Source organism: Schistocerca gregaria, unplaced genomic scaffold (genome assembly GCF_023897955.1).
Source record: "Schistocerca gregaria isolate iqSchGreg1 unplaced genomic scaffold, iqSchGreg1.2 ptg000174l, whole genome shotgun sequence".
Classification (NCBI taxonomy): domain Eukaryota; kingdom Metazoa; phylum Arthropoda; class Insecta; order Orthoptera; family Acrididae; genus Schistocerca; species Schistocerca gregaria.
In genome coordinates this window covers 3,255,208-3,270,238 of record NW_026061726.1, presented here as the reverse complement: position 1 = coordinate 3,270,238, position 15,031 = coordinate 3,255,208, and the positions used below count along the sequence as shown (strand labels likewise).

At 50.2% G+C, this 15,031-nt stretch overlaps 2 non-coding genes across 2 annotated transcripts; both read left to right on the top strand.

Annotated features, from left to right (window-relative positions):
• The first annotated feature begins 12,385 nt into the window (after nucleotides 1–12,385).
• Nucleotides 12,386–12,457, top strand: Trnaa-cgc (transfer RNA alanine (anticodon CGC)). Its single transcript has one exon. It is a non-coding gene; the product is annotated as a tRNA-Ala (tRNA).
• A 1,518-nt stretch (nucleotides 12,458–13,975) lies between these two features.
• Nucleotides 13,976–14,047, top strand: Trnaa-ggc (transfer RNA alanine (anticodon GGC)). The gene has a single exon. It is a non-coding gene; the product is annotated as a tRNA-Ala (tRNA).
• Nucleotides 14,048–15,031: the final 984 nt, after the last annotated feature.

Sequence of the window (15,031 nt, the reverse complement as noted above, 5' to 3'; positions counted from 1 at the left end):
CGGCGAACCTAAAGGCACGCAAGATGTTGCAAAGCCAGCGTCACAGACTGATATGATGTATACTGACGTAAGGAGAGCAAGATGTAAGTGTGGGGACCGGCTGTTATCGAGGTGTCATCGAGTGCAGATCTGTCTTAGGTATCGCGGCTTAACCTCATTGAAGTCTAGAGGGTGGACAACACGTTGGTCTTACTCAGAGCGGTGTCCGAATTCTATTTTCGACGTTATACGTGCCACTTTCATTGTGGCCAACTACGATTCGATACATAATGCACGAAACCTGAAAGACACCCTAACGGATACATAGAGAGTAGTGTTTGTCTGCTGAATAATGGGAGTGCAAGGGTCTGTGTCGTGTATATGGCTGTATGTAGCACCATTAGTCTTCGGGGCGGCGGGCGTAGCTCAGATGGTAGAGCGCCCGCTTAGTATGCGAGAGGAACTGGGATCAATACCCAGTGCCTCCAGAATTTTTAACACACCTACATGCGTACCTTGCCATGCAAGTGGAATAATTCACAACCAGCAGATGTGTCTAGGAAGATACAAGCGAATGATTAGCATCCACAATTGACAAGCGTGCTGTTATTAGTGCGCAGGAAGCACCCTCCTCCCACGCCTACACTTAATTTAGAAACAGTACAAGTGTTCCTGTAAGATTCTCAAGCCTATGTCGGAAAGATCTGCCTTGCGCTGAGTTCACGTAAATTCCACTGCACATTCCTATTCTTTGCATGCAGTCAGCTGCTACTGGTGTTGTTAGTTGTGACTGCTGATAACAGATGCCGTAGCAATCAATTCATGGAGTGAGTTGTATGTTTTGCGGTAGTCTGTCTCTGACAAGCAAGCACAGGTGACATAGGTGCGAACACAGGAAGCTTGCAGACCCTCGCTGCCTGCAGACACCGAGCAGCCACACTAGGAGGGCGGCCTAAGCCGTAGGCGAAATGTGCTCATTCGCTTTGGCGCGACGTCGAACTATAAATAATGCTGTCACTAGCGTGAGCGTTGCGTGAGCGTCGTGGAAAGTCGGAAAAGTCGGCTGCGAGGGTGAGTGCCAAGTTTGGGGAGCGTTTCGTAGTATGCGCAGTGCAATGGAGACGCGGAAACTTATTGTGGCCCAGTGTTTTGCAGTTGGACGACAAGATTGGTACACAGTAGTAAAGAGCGAGGCACTGAGTTGGCATGAATAATGGAGTGCACAATGGGGCTCGAGATGTGTTTGTTACCTCAGGTGCTGTATGATTGTCGTCAAGGAGTGAAAACGGAGCAACTTGTGACGGCTCTTTGAATTTAAGACGTTAAAAACAGACGGAATTTTCATTTGTAATACCAGAGCATCGAAACTACTTGGAACTTTTGTGTATATGAACGGGTCCGCGCCTTTGTACTCTGCTCCCTTCACCGCTACAAACAGACCAACCATCGTGTCCGTGCGCATCTGAGTCGCAAAGAATGGGGAATAGCGCAGTTTGCTCGTGCATGGGGCGTAGCTCAGTTGGTAGAGCGTTCGCTTGGCATGTGAAAGGTCCAGGGTTCAAGCCGCGGCGCCTCCATATTTTGTTGTCAGTGCATGGTAAGTGTTGATCGCGGCGAACCTAAAGGCACGCAAGATGTTGCAAAGCCAGCGTCACAGACTGAAATGATGTATACTGACGTAAGGAGAGCAAGATGTAACAGTCTGCCGCCGGCAGTGCTGCGAGGCGGTCACGCGCCAGAGCGCTGCGGGCGAGGCGCGCACGGTGTGTTTGTGTTTACTTCGGCCGCTGTAAGTGCCGTTTTCCCTTCTAGACCACCATGGCGCACAACTATCGGAAGAAGACATTACGTTTCAACTTTTGTTCCGACTTCGCCCGACCCAAGGCCCTGGAGGTAGAACGATTTATTCGCGATGAAGTTAAGATACCACCAACGGATCTAATTGGTATCCACTTGTCGATAGTTAGCAGTACCGTCTACGTCAAAATGATCAACGATGCGGCGTGCGACAAGGTGCTTCAAGAGGCAAAACGTGGACTGCGCTTCTGCCATTCCGACGGCAACGTCGGACCCGTTACCGTCGATCACGCAGGTCTCGGCACACGGACGATAAGGATATTCGAACTGCCGTTCGAACTACCTGCAGACGTCGTCATAGAGGCGCTCCGTCCCTATGGCAACGTTCTGGAACATGTTGCCGAACGATGGGTACAATTTCAGACCTATCCCGTTTTAAACGGTGTTAGACAGGTCCGCATCGAGTTGCAGAAACACGTGCCTTCTTATCTACGTATCGGAGGCTGCCGTGCCATTATAATGTACGACGGCCAACCTCGAACCTGTTCCGGTTGCGGGAAAGAAGGTCACCTACGGTCTGAATGCATTCAACGACGTGTCGCGCAGCTCCCGTTGTCGGAAGCGTCCGTCACACCCACTATGACCGCCCTACCGGTCACTTACGCAGCGGCTCTTGCCACGTCTACAGTTTCGTCCAGTCCGTCGCCCGTTCCTTCCGATCGGCACGTCCCACCGTCCCAGTCACCTATGGACGGTGCGGACGTCCCACCTGACAACCTTGCCGCCGAACAGGCTCCCGCACAGGACGCTGAGGAGAACAGTACTTCTTCACAACACCTGTTTGACAATTTCATTGTACCCACCGACGCATTCGAACTAGGTCGACGCTCTTCCTTGCCGTCGTCCGACACTGAGGAACACATGCGCAAACAACGCTCGCCACGTAGGCGCAAACGCCGTCGCCGTTCACCCACGGGCTCTCAAAGCGTCGCCACCCGCGACGACGAAGACGACACCCAACCAACCGACATTTCCATGCAGAGGTCGGCAGACAACTTTCATGATGATCAAGGCATTTCGCAGGACGGGACCTCTATGGAGGTCGCCACGCACAATGTAACGATCGGTGCGCCGGTTGAGACGCCTGTCTCCCCGCCGACAACTCCAGATTTCTCTCACCACGACGCAATTCCCATGGACATTGGACGGACCCATGGCATAGGAGCATGGGCCGACGAGATTGAGGAAGATACGCCCCCTCCTCCGGATGAGTTGCCTCCGCCGGACAAGGCTGCCTGTTAACATCAAAAGCGATGCCGTGCACCTGATGGGACGGGACTTCCTGTCGGTGCCCTCCTCTTACTTGCCTTGGTGATGGTAGATGCGCGTCCACCACCACTGAAACAAACGTATCGGTTTGCCACTCTGAACATCAACATGATCGGCACTGTACCCAAGCTGCAACTCCTATGTGACATGCTTCGGGCCTCTGACGTCGACGTCGCCCTTCTTCAGGAAGTGCGCGTTGCCACACTACCACCAGTCTACGGCTACGACTCATACACGTCCACATGTGATCAATCAGGGCGTGGAGTGGCTTTCTACATACGCGAAGGAATCCCACTCAAGGACACGACAATCCTTCCCTGTGGAAGAGGCATGGCTGTTACCATCTTCGACACGCGCGTCATCAATATCTACGCTCCGTCTGGCTCCACGAACCGTCGGCAGCGGTCCACTTTCTTCGGACATGACGTGGCGCCCCTGTTTTCTGGAAGCTATGATCGCCTTATCATGGGAGGCGATTTCAACTGTGTCCTCCATCCGCAGGACCAAATGCCTGGTTATTCGCCATGCCCGGCGCTTCTCACCTTAATCGAAGATTTTCACCTAGTGGACGTTTGGGAGAAAATTCATGGCAATACCCCCGGTTTCACCCATTATACAGCACATTCTGCGAGCAGACTGGACCGGTTATATGTCTCTGCCCACCTTGGCAATGACGTCGCCCAAGCTGAACGGTGGCCCCTTGCATTCTCGGACCATTGCGCCGTCATTTGCTCCCTGGCTCTGCCACCTCAGTCAGTGTGGCGCAGCAGAGGTTACTGGAAGCTTAATACCTCCCTCCTTAATGATCCACACTGCCGACAATGTATTGCCACTACGTGGGCGTCTTGCGAAAGACGCCTTCCGCAGTACACATCCACGTTCCATTGGTGGCTCAAATGTGCCAAACCTGCGATCAGAAAGGCCTTCATACAATGTGGCAAGGACGCAGCAGCATGGCATCGAGACACCACAAATTTTTACTACGCCGTCCTCCGTGAGCTCGATGCACTCCCTCCATCACCTGACACCCATAGGGAACGACAACGTACCAAAGCTCGTCTCCTCTCTCTTCAACGTGCACGACTGCATGGTGTCGTGGTGCGTTCCCGACGACAAGACCTCCTCCACGACGAAACCCCATCCACAATCCATGCCGCATCCGACCACAGTCGTCGACGTCGACTCTTCGTCTCCCACATCACGACCTCCGATGGTGTTCACCACACAACACAGGCGGCGGTGGTGTCTGCCTTTGCTGAACATTATCGCCAATTTTATGATGATGAACAGATGGCGACGCCCATTCCTGATGATCTCCGTCCTTCCCCTGACCGGACACTCACCGTAGCGGAGTCAACGTCCATGATGTCTGCAATCACCGCAGAAGAGGTAGTAGATGCGATCAACAGAGGGGCCAAAAACAAATCACCAGGACCAGATGGTCTCCCAGTGGAGTTTTACCGGGCGTTCACCACGTTGATGCTTCCTCGCTGGACGGAAATGATTCAGGAACTCTTTACTCCATCCTTCCCAATTCCACCTGAATTCGTCACTGGCATTCTTCTACCTGTGCCTAAACCGAAGGGAGGGTCTCATGTCTCTGCATATCGCCCCCTTACACTCCTGAATGCAGACTATAAAATCTATGCACGCCTCTTAGCAGCGCGCATGCGCACCGTCTTACCTACGGTCCTTTCACCTGAGCAGACTGCACGTGGTTGTGGGGCCACCTTACAAACAGCCCTAGGAGAATGCCGTGACCTCATTGCACTGGCGTCGGTTTGTCGCCTTCGTGCAGCACTGGTATCCGTCGATTTCACGAGTGCCTTTGATCGCGTTCGACACCCATTCCTCCTCATGGTGGCAACACGCATGGGATTCCCATTACTTTTTGTCGATGCCATTCGTCGGTTACTACTTCCCGCCGTCTCGATGGTACAAGTCAATGGGAGGCTTGTAGGACCGATTCCTATACGCCGCTCTGTACGTCAAGGATGCCCTATGTCTACTTTACTATATGCCATTGCACTTGAGCCCCTCATCACTGGACTTACCTCTAGACTGCAGGGCCTCACTTTGCGTGACTACACTTTTCACTGTAGGGCTTATGCGGACGATCTTCTCTTTCTCACCTGCTCCTCCACGGAACTCAATGACGCCATCCAATGGATCCACCAGTATGGACATCTTTCTGGTAGCATTCTTAATGTCCGTAAATCGACTATGATGCACATTGGGCGCGGCCTCCCGGCTATGGTGCCGAACCCACTCCCAGTCAGTACCACCCTTCGTTACTTGGGTATCGAATTTACGAGCTCCACACACCGCACAGTGGCCCTGGCTTACCGGCGGCTTTTGCAGTCGATTCGGCACCATGTCCGCGGTCAAGTGCACCGTAACTTAAACCTACTCCAACGTGTGTCCTATGTCAACATGTATGTAGCCCCTAAACTGGTACACGTCGCCCAGATCCTCCCAATGCCGTTACTCCTTAGCCGCCGCATCCAATCAGCCTTTGGATATTTCGTGTCAGCAGGGGCACTTTTCAAAGTCCGCTACAGCACTTTAACATTGCCTCCTGCAAAAGGTGGCCTCGGACTCGTCAACGTGCGGGCACGATCTTCTGCACTCTTTGTCCACACTCTGTTGCGGCACTGGCAGGGGACGGTTCCGTCCTTAACACGTAGTCTCTTAGATATCCTCCGACCAGCTTCTCTTGATCCACCGATCAATGTGGCACCTATTTCTCCATTATTGTACCACGTCGCCAATTGTTTCATAGAACTCAGCTACGTTCGGGCCGATCTTCCAGTCGCACATCCTCCCCGTACAAAAGATTATTATCGTTTGTTTATGCTGTCCAACCCTTGTGACCCCATGGTGCTACGGCATCCTGACATTAACTGGCGCACAGTTTGGGGGTGTGTGCATGCACCCTTTTTACCGTCGTCTGTGTCTGCACTCTGGTATATTTTAGTTTATGGAAAGTTCCCGACTAACAGTCGACTTTATCGCATAGGACTGGCCACCTCCCCACTCTGCCCTGACTGTCAGCTTGAAGACACCGACGAGCACCGTCTTACGTGCCCCCTGAAACAAAACGTATGGCTCCTCATCCAACGAATCATGGGCTTTTACCTCCGTGCCCCGCCAACGACGGTAACCCCGGATTTCCTGTTGTTGCCCCAGACATTTCAGTACCCTCTTGCTAAGCACCATACTCTCATCTGGTTTCGAGGACTGGCTTTAGAATACCTCTTTCAAAATGGTCCGCATACAGTCCTTGACTTCTGGTACAAAGTTGTGACCTCGCATAGCACCCTCACCCGAAAACCATCTTACCGACAAACTTTTGCCGGTTATCTCCGCAGTGTCTTCCTTGACCCCCCTCAAAGCTGGGGTGTACCATGCATACCTGTCACATGATGCAAAAAAAAAAAAAAAAAAAATAAAAAAAAAAATAAAAAAAAAAAAAAAAGATGGTAGAGTGCTCGCTTAGTATGCGAGAGGAACTGGGATCAATACCCAGTGCCTCCAGAATTTTTAACACACCTACATGCGTACCTTGCCATGCAAGTGGAATAATTCACAACCAGCAGATGTGTCTAGGAAGATACAAGCGAATTATTAGCATCCACAATTGACAAGCGTGCTGTTATTAGTGCGCAGGAAGCTCCCTCCTCCCACGCCTACACTTAATTTAGAAACAGTACAAGTGTTCCTGTAAGATTCTCAAGCCTATGTTGGAAAGATCTGCCTTGCGCTGAGTTCACGTAAATTCCACTGCACATTCCTATTCTTTGCATGCAGTCAGCTGCTACTGGTGTTGTTAGTTGTGACTGCTGATAACAGATGCCGTAGCAATCAATTCATGGAGTGAGTTGTATGTTTTGCGGTAGTCTGTCTCTGACAAGCAAGCACAGGTGACATAGGTGCGAACACAGGAAGCTTGCAGACCCTCGCTGCCTGCAGACACCGAGCAGCCACACTAGGAGGGCGGCCTAAGCCGTAGGCGAAATGTGCTCATTCGCTTTGGCGCGACGTCGAACTATAAATAATGCTGTCACTAGCGTGAGCGTCGTGGAAAGTCGGAAAAGTCGGCTGCGAGGGTGAGTGCCAAGTTTGGGGAGCGTTTCGTAGTATGCGCAGTGCAATGGAGACGTGGAAACTTATTGTGGCCCAGTGTTTTGCAGTTGGACGACAAGATTGGTACACAGTAGTAAAGAGCGAGGCACTGAGTTGGCATGAATAATGGAGTGCACAATGGGGCTCGAGATGTGTTTGTTACCTCAGGTGCTGTATGATTGTCGTCAAGGAGTGAAAACGGAGCAATTTGTGACGGCTCTTTGAATTTAAGACGTTAGAAACAGACGGAATTTGCATTTGTAATACCAGAGCATCGAAACTACTTGGAACTTTTGTGTATATGAACGGGTCCGCGCCTTTGTACTCTGCTCCCTTCACCGCTACAAACCAACCAACCATGGTGTCCGTGCGCATCTGAGTCGCAAAGAATGGGGAATAGCGCAGTTTGCTCGTGCATGGGGCGTAGCTCAGTTGGTAGAGTGTTCGCTTGGCATGTGAAAGGTCCAGGGTTCAAACCGCGTCGGCTCCATATTTTGTTGTCAGTGCATGGTAAGTGTTGATCGCGGCGAACCTAAAGGCACGCAAGATGTTGCAAAGCCAGCGTCACAGACTGATATGATGTATACTGACGTAAGGAGAGCAAGATGTAAGTGTGGGGACCGGCTGTTATCGAGGTGTCATCGAGTGCAGATCTGTCTTAGGTATCGCGGCTTAACCTCATTGAAGTCTAGAGGGTGGACAACACGTTGGTCTTACTCAGAGCGGTGTCCGAATTCTATTATCGACGTTATACGTGCCACTTTCATTGTGGCCAACTACGATTCGATACATAATGCACGAAACCTGAAAGACACCCTAACGGATACATAGAGAGTAGTGTTTGTCTGCTGAATAATGGGAGTGCAAGGGTCTGTGTCGTCTATATGGCTGTATGTAGCACCATTAGTCTTCGGGCCGGCGGGCGTAGCTCAGATGGTAGAGCGCTCGTTTAGTATGCGAGAGGAACTGGGATCAATACCCAAAGCCTCCAGAATTTTTAACACACCTACATGCGTACCTTGCCATGCAAGTGGAATAATTCACAACCAGCAGATGTGTCTAGGAAGATACAAGCGAATTATTAGCATCCACAATTGACAAGCGTGCTGTTATTAGTGCGCAGGAAGCACCCTCCTCCCACGCCTACACTTATTTTAGAAACAGTACAAGTGTTCCTGTAAGATTCTCAAGCCTATGTCGGAAAGATCTGCCTTGCGATGAGTTCACGTAAATTCCACTGCACATTCCTATTCTTTGCATGCAGTCAGCTGCTACTGGTGTTGTTAGTTGTGACTGCTGATAACAGATGCCGTAGCAATCAATTCATGGAGTGAGTTGTATGTTTTGCGGTAGTCTGTCTCTGACAAGCAAGCACAGGTGACATAGGTGCGAACACAGGAAGCTTGCAGACCCTCGCTGCCTGCAGTCACCGAGCAGCCACACTAGGAGGGCGGCCTAAGCCGTAGGCGAAATGTGCTCATTCGCTTTGGCGCGACGTCGAACTATAAATAATGCTGTCACTAGCGTGAGCGTCGTGGAAAGTCGGAAAAGTCGGCTGCGAGGGTGAGTGCCAAGTTTGGGGAGCGTTTCGTAGTATGCGCAGTGCAATGGAGACGCGGAAGCATATTGTGGCCCAGTGTTTTGCAGTTGGACGACAAGATTGGAACACAGTAGTAAAGAGCGAGGCACTGAGTTGGCATGAATAATGGAGTGCACAATGGGGCTCGAGATGTGTTTGTTACCTCAGGTGCTGTATGATTGTCGTCAAGGAGTGAAAACGGAGCAATTTGTGACGGCTCTTTGAATTTAAGACGTTAAAAACAGACGGAATTTGCATTTGTAATACCAGAGCATCGAAACTACTTGGAACTTTTGTGTATATGAACGGGTCCGCGCCTTTGTACTCTGCTCCCTTCACCGCTACAAACCAACCAACCATCGTGTCCGTGCGCATCTGAGTCGCAAAGAATGGGGAATAGCGCAGTTTGCCCGTGCATAGGGCGTAGCTCAGTTGGTAGAGCGTTCGCTTGGCATGCGAAAGGTCCAGGGTTCAAGCCGCGGCGCCTCCATATTTTGTTGTCAGTGCATGGTAAGTGTTGATCGCGGCGAACCTAAAGGCACGCAAGATGTTGCAAAGCCAGCGTCACAGACTGATATGATGTATACTGACGTAAGGAGAGCAAGATGTAAGTGTGGGGACCGGCTGTTATCGAGGTGTCATCGAGTGCAGATCTGTCTTAGGTATCGCGGCTTAAACTCATTGAAGTCTAGAGGGTGGACAACACGTTGGTCTTACTCAGAGCGGTGTCCGAATTCTATTTTCGACGTTATACGTGCCACTTTCATTGTGGCCAACTACGATTCGATACATAATGCACGAAACCTGAAAGACACCCTAACGGATACATAGAGAGTAGTGTTTGTCTGCTGAATAATGGGAGTGCAAGGGTCTGTGTCGTCTATATGGCTGTATGTAGCACCATTAGTCTTCGGGGCGGCGGGCGTAGCTCAGATGGTAGAGCGCTCGCTTAGTATGTCAGAGGAACTGGGATCAATACCCAGTGCCTCCAGAATTTTTAACACACCTACATGCGTACCTTGCCATGCAAGTGGAATAATTCACAACCAGCAGATGTGTCTAGGAAGATACAAGCGAATTATTAGCATCCACAATTGACAAGCGTGCTGTTATTAGTGCGCAGGAAGCTCCCTCCTCCCACGCCTACACTTAATTTAGAAACAGTACAAGTGTTCCTGTAAGATTCTCAAGCCTATGTCGGAAAGATCTGCCTTGCGCTGAGTTCACGTAAATTCCACTGCACATTCCTATTCTTTGCATGCAGTCAGCTGCTACTGGTGTTGTTAGTTGTGACTGCTGATAACAGATGCCGTAGCAATCAATTCATGGAGTGAGTTGTATGTTTTGCGGTAGTCTGTCTCTGACAAGCAAGCACAGGTGACATAGGTGCGAACACAGGAAGCTTGCAGACCCTCGCTGCCTGCAGACACCGAGCAGCCACACTAGGAGGGCGGCCTAAGCCGTAGGCGAAATGTGCTCATTCGCTTTGGCGCGACGTCGAACTATAAATAATGCTGTCACTAGCGTGAGCGTCGTGGAAAGTCGGAAAAGTCGGCTGCGAGGGTGAGTGCCAAGTTTGGGGAGCGTTTCGTAGTATGCGCAGTGCAATGGAGACGTGGAAACTTATTGTGGCCCAGTGTTTTGCAGTTGGACGACAAGATTGGTACACAGTAGTAAAGAGCGAGGCACTGAGTTGGCATGAATAATGGAGTGCACAATGGGGCTCGAGATGTGTTTGTTACCTCAGGTGCTGTATGATTGTCGTCAAGGAGTGAAAACGGAGCAATTTGTGACGGCTCTTTGAATTTAAGACGTTAGAAACAGACGGAATTTGCATTTGTAATACCAGAGCATCGAAACTACTTGGAACTTTTGTGTATATGAACGGGTCCGTGCCTTTGTACTCTGCTCCCTTCACCGCTACAAACCAACCAACCATGGTGTCCGTGCGCATCTGAGTCGCAAAGAATGGGGAATAGCGCAGTTTGCTCGTGCATGGGGCGTAGCTCAGTTGGTAGAGTGTTCGCTTGGCATGTGAAAGGTCCAGGGTTCAAACCGCGTTGGCTCCATATTTTGTTGTCAGTGCATGGTAAGTGTTGATCGCGGCGAACCTAAAGGCACGCAAGATGTTGCAAAGCCAGCGTCACAGACTGATATGATGTATACTGACGTAAGGAGAGCAAGATGTAAGTGTGGGGACCGGCTGTTATCGAGGTGTCATCGAGTGCAGATCTGTCTTAGGTATCGCGGCTTAACCTCATTGAAGTCTAGAGGGTGGACAACACGTTGGTCTTACTCAGAGCGGTGTCCGAATTCTATTATCGACGTTATACGTGCCACTTTCATTGTGGCCAACTACGATTCGATACATAATGCACGAAACCTGAAAGACACCCTAACGGATACATAGAGAGTAGTGTTTGTCTGCTGAATAATGGGAGTGCAAGGGTCTGTGTCGTCTATATGGCTGTATGTAGCACCATTAGTCTTCGGGGCGGCGGGCGTAGCTCAGATGGTAGAGCGCTCGCTTAGTATGCGAGAGGAACTGGGATCAATACCCAGTGCCTCCAGAATTTTTAACACACCTACATGCGTACCTTGCCATGCAAGTGGAATAATTCACAACCAGCAGATGTGTCTAGGAAGATACAAGCGAATTATTAGCATCCACAATTGACAAGCGTGCTGTTATTAGTGCGCAGGAAGCAGCCTCCTCCCACGCCTACACTTATTTTAGAAACAGTACAAGTGTTCCTGTAAGATTCTCAAGCCTATGTCGGAAAGATCTGCCTTGCGATGAGTTCACGTAAATTCCACTGCACATTCCTATTCTTTGCATGCAGTCAGCTGCTACTGGTGTTGTTAGTTGTGACTGCTGATAACAGATGCCGTAGCAATCAATTCATGGAGTGAGTTGTATGTTTTGCGGTAGTCTGTCTCTGACAAGCAAGCACAGGTGACATAGGTGCGAACACAGGAAGCTTGCAGACCCTCGCTGCCTGCAGACACCGAGCAGCCACACTAGGAGGGCGGCCTAAGCCGTAGGCGAAATGTGCTCATTCGCTTTGGCGCGACGTCGAACTATAAATAATGCTGTCACTAGCGTGAGCGTCGTGGAAAGTCGGAAAAGTCGGCTGCGAGGGTGAGTGCCAAGTTTGGGGAGCGTTTCGTAGTATGCGCAGTGCAATGGAGACGTGGAAACTTATTGTGGCCCAGTGTTTTGCAGTTGGACGACAAGATTGGTACACAGTAGTAAAGAGCGAGGCACTGAGTTGGCATGAATAATGGAGTGCACAATGGGGCTCGAGATGTGTTTGTTACCTCAGGTGCTGTATGATTGTCGTCAAGGAGTGAAAACGGAGCAATTTGTGACGGCTCTTTGAATTTAAGACGTTAAAAACAGACGGAATTTGCATTTGTAATACCAGAGCATCGAAACTACTTGGAACTTTTGTGTATATGAACGGGTCCGCGCCTTTGTACTCTGCTCCCTTCACCGCTACAAACCAACCAACCATCGTGTCCGTGCGCATCTGAGTCGCAAAGAATGGGGAATAGCGCAGTTTGCTCGTGCATGGGGCGTAGCTCAGTTGGTAGAGCGTTCGCTTCGCATGTGAAAGGTCCAGGGTTCAAGCCGCGGCGCCACCATATTTTGTTGTCAGTGCATGGTAAGTGTTGATCGCGGCGAACCTAAAGGCACGCAAGATGTTGCAAAGCCAGCGTCACAGACTGATATGATGTATACTGACGTAAGGAGAGCAAGATGTAAGTGTGGGGACCGGCTGTTATCGAGGTGTCATCGAGTGCAGATCTGTCTTAGGTATCGCGGCTTAACCTCATTGAAGTCTAGAGGGTGGACAACACGTTGGTCTTACTCAGAGCGGTGTCCGAATTCTATTTTCGACGTTATACGTGCCACTTTCATTGTGGCCAACTACGATTCGATACATAATGCACGAAACCTGAAAGACACCCTAACGGATACATAGAGAGTAGTGTTTGTCTGCTGAATAATGGGAGTGGAAGGGTCTGTGTCGTCTATATGGCTGTATGTAGCACCATTAGTCTTCGGGGCGGCGGGCGTAGCTCAGATGGTAGAGCGCCCGCTTAGTATGCGAGAGGAACTGGGATCAATACCCAGTGCCTCCAGAATTTTTAACACACCTACATGCGTACCTTGCCATGCAAGTGGAATAATTCACAACCAGCAGATGTGTCTAGGAAGATACAAGCGAATGATTAGCATCCACAATTGACAAGCGTGCTGTTATTAGTGCGCAGGAAGCACCCTCCTCCCACGCCTACACTTAATTTAGAAACAGTACAAGTGTTCCTGTAAGATTCTCAAGCCTATGTCGGAAAGATCTGCCTTGCGCTGAGTTCACGTAAATTCCACTGCACATTCCTATTCTTTGCATGCAGTCAGCTGCTACTGGTGTTGTTAGTTGTGACTGCTGATAACAGATGCCGTAGCAATCAATTCATGGAGTGAGTTGTATGTTTTGCGGTAGTCTGTCTCTGACAAGCAAGCACAGGTGACATAGGTGCGAACACAGGAAGCTTGCAGACCCTCGCTGCCTGCAGACACCGAGCAGCCACACTAGGAGGGCGGCCTAAGCCGTAGGCGAAATGTGCTCATTCGCTTTGGCGCGACGTCGAACTATAAATAATGTTGTCACTAGCGTAAGCGTTGCGTGAGCGTCGTGGAAAGTCGGAAAAGTCGGCTGCGAGGGTGAGTGCCAAGTTTGGGGAGCGTTTCGTAGTATGCGCAGTGCAATGGAGACGTGGAAACTTATTGTGGCCCAGTGTTTTGCAGTTGGACGACAAGATTGGTACACAGTAGTAAAGAGCGAGGCAGTGAGTTGGCATGAATAATGGAGTGCACAATGGGGCTCGAGATGTGTTTGTTACCTCAGGTGCTGTATGATTGTCGTCAAGGAGTGAAAACGGAGCAATTTGTGACGGCTCTTTGAATTTAAGACGTTAAAAACAGACGGAATTTGCATTTGTAATACCAGAGCATCGAAACTACTTGGAACTTTTGTGTATATGAACGGGTCCGCGCCTTTGTACTCTGCTCCCTTCACCGCTACAAACCAACCAACCATGGTGTCCGTGCGCATCTGAGTCGCAAAGAATGGGGAATAGCGCAGTTTGCTCGTGCATGGGGCGTAGCTCAGTTGGTAGAGCGTTCGCTTGGCATGTGAAAGGTCCAGGGTTCAAGCCGCGGCGCCACCATATTTTGTTGTCAGTGCATGGTAAGTGTTGATCGCGGCGAACCTAAAGGCACGCAAGATGTTGCAAAGCCAGCGTCACAGACTGATATGATGTATACTGACGTAAGGAGAGCAAGATGTAAGTGTGGGGACCGGCTGTTATCGAGGTGTCATCGAGTGCAGATCTGTCTTAGGTATCGCGGCTTAACCTCATTGAAGTCTAGAGGGTGGACAACACGTTGGTCTTACTCAGAGCGGTGTCCGAATTCTATTTTCGACGTTATACGTGCCACTTTCATTGTGGCCAACTACGATTCGATACATAATGCACGAAACCTGAAAGACACCCTAACGGATACATAGAGAGTAGTGTTTGTCTGCTGAATAATGGGAGTGGAAGGGTCTGTGTCGTCTATATGGCTGTATGTAGCACCATTAGTCTTCGGGGCGGCGGGCGTAGCTCAGATGGTAGAGCGCTCGCTTAGTATGCGAGAGGAACTGGGATCAATACCCAGTGCCTCCAGAATTTTTAACACACCTACATGCGTACCTTGCCATGCAAGTGGAATAATTCACAACCAGCAGATGTGTCTAGGAAGATACAAGCGAATTATTAGCATCCACAATTGACAAGCGTGCTGTTATTAGTGCGCAGGAAGCACCCTCCTCCCACGCCTACACTTAATTTAGAAACAGTACAAGTGTTCCTGTAAGATTCTCAAGCCTATGTCGGAAAGATCTGCCTTGCGCTGAGTTCACGTAAATTCCACTGCACATTCCTATTCTTTGCATGCAGTCAGCTGCTACTGGTGTTGTTAGTTGTGACTGCTGATAACAGATGCCGTAGCAATCAATTCATGGAGTGAGTTGTATGTTTTGCGGTAGTCTGTCTCTGACAAGCAAGCACAGGTGACATAGGTGCGAACACAGGAAGCTTGCAGACCCTCGCTGCCTGCAGACACAGAGCAGCCACACTAGGAGGGCGGCCTAAGCCGTAGGCGAAATG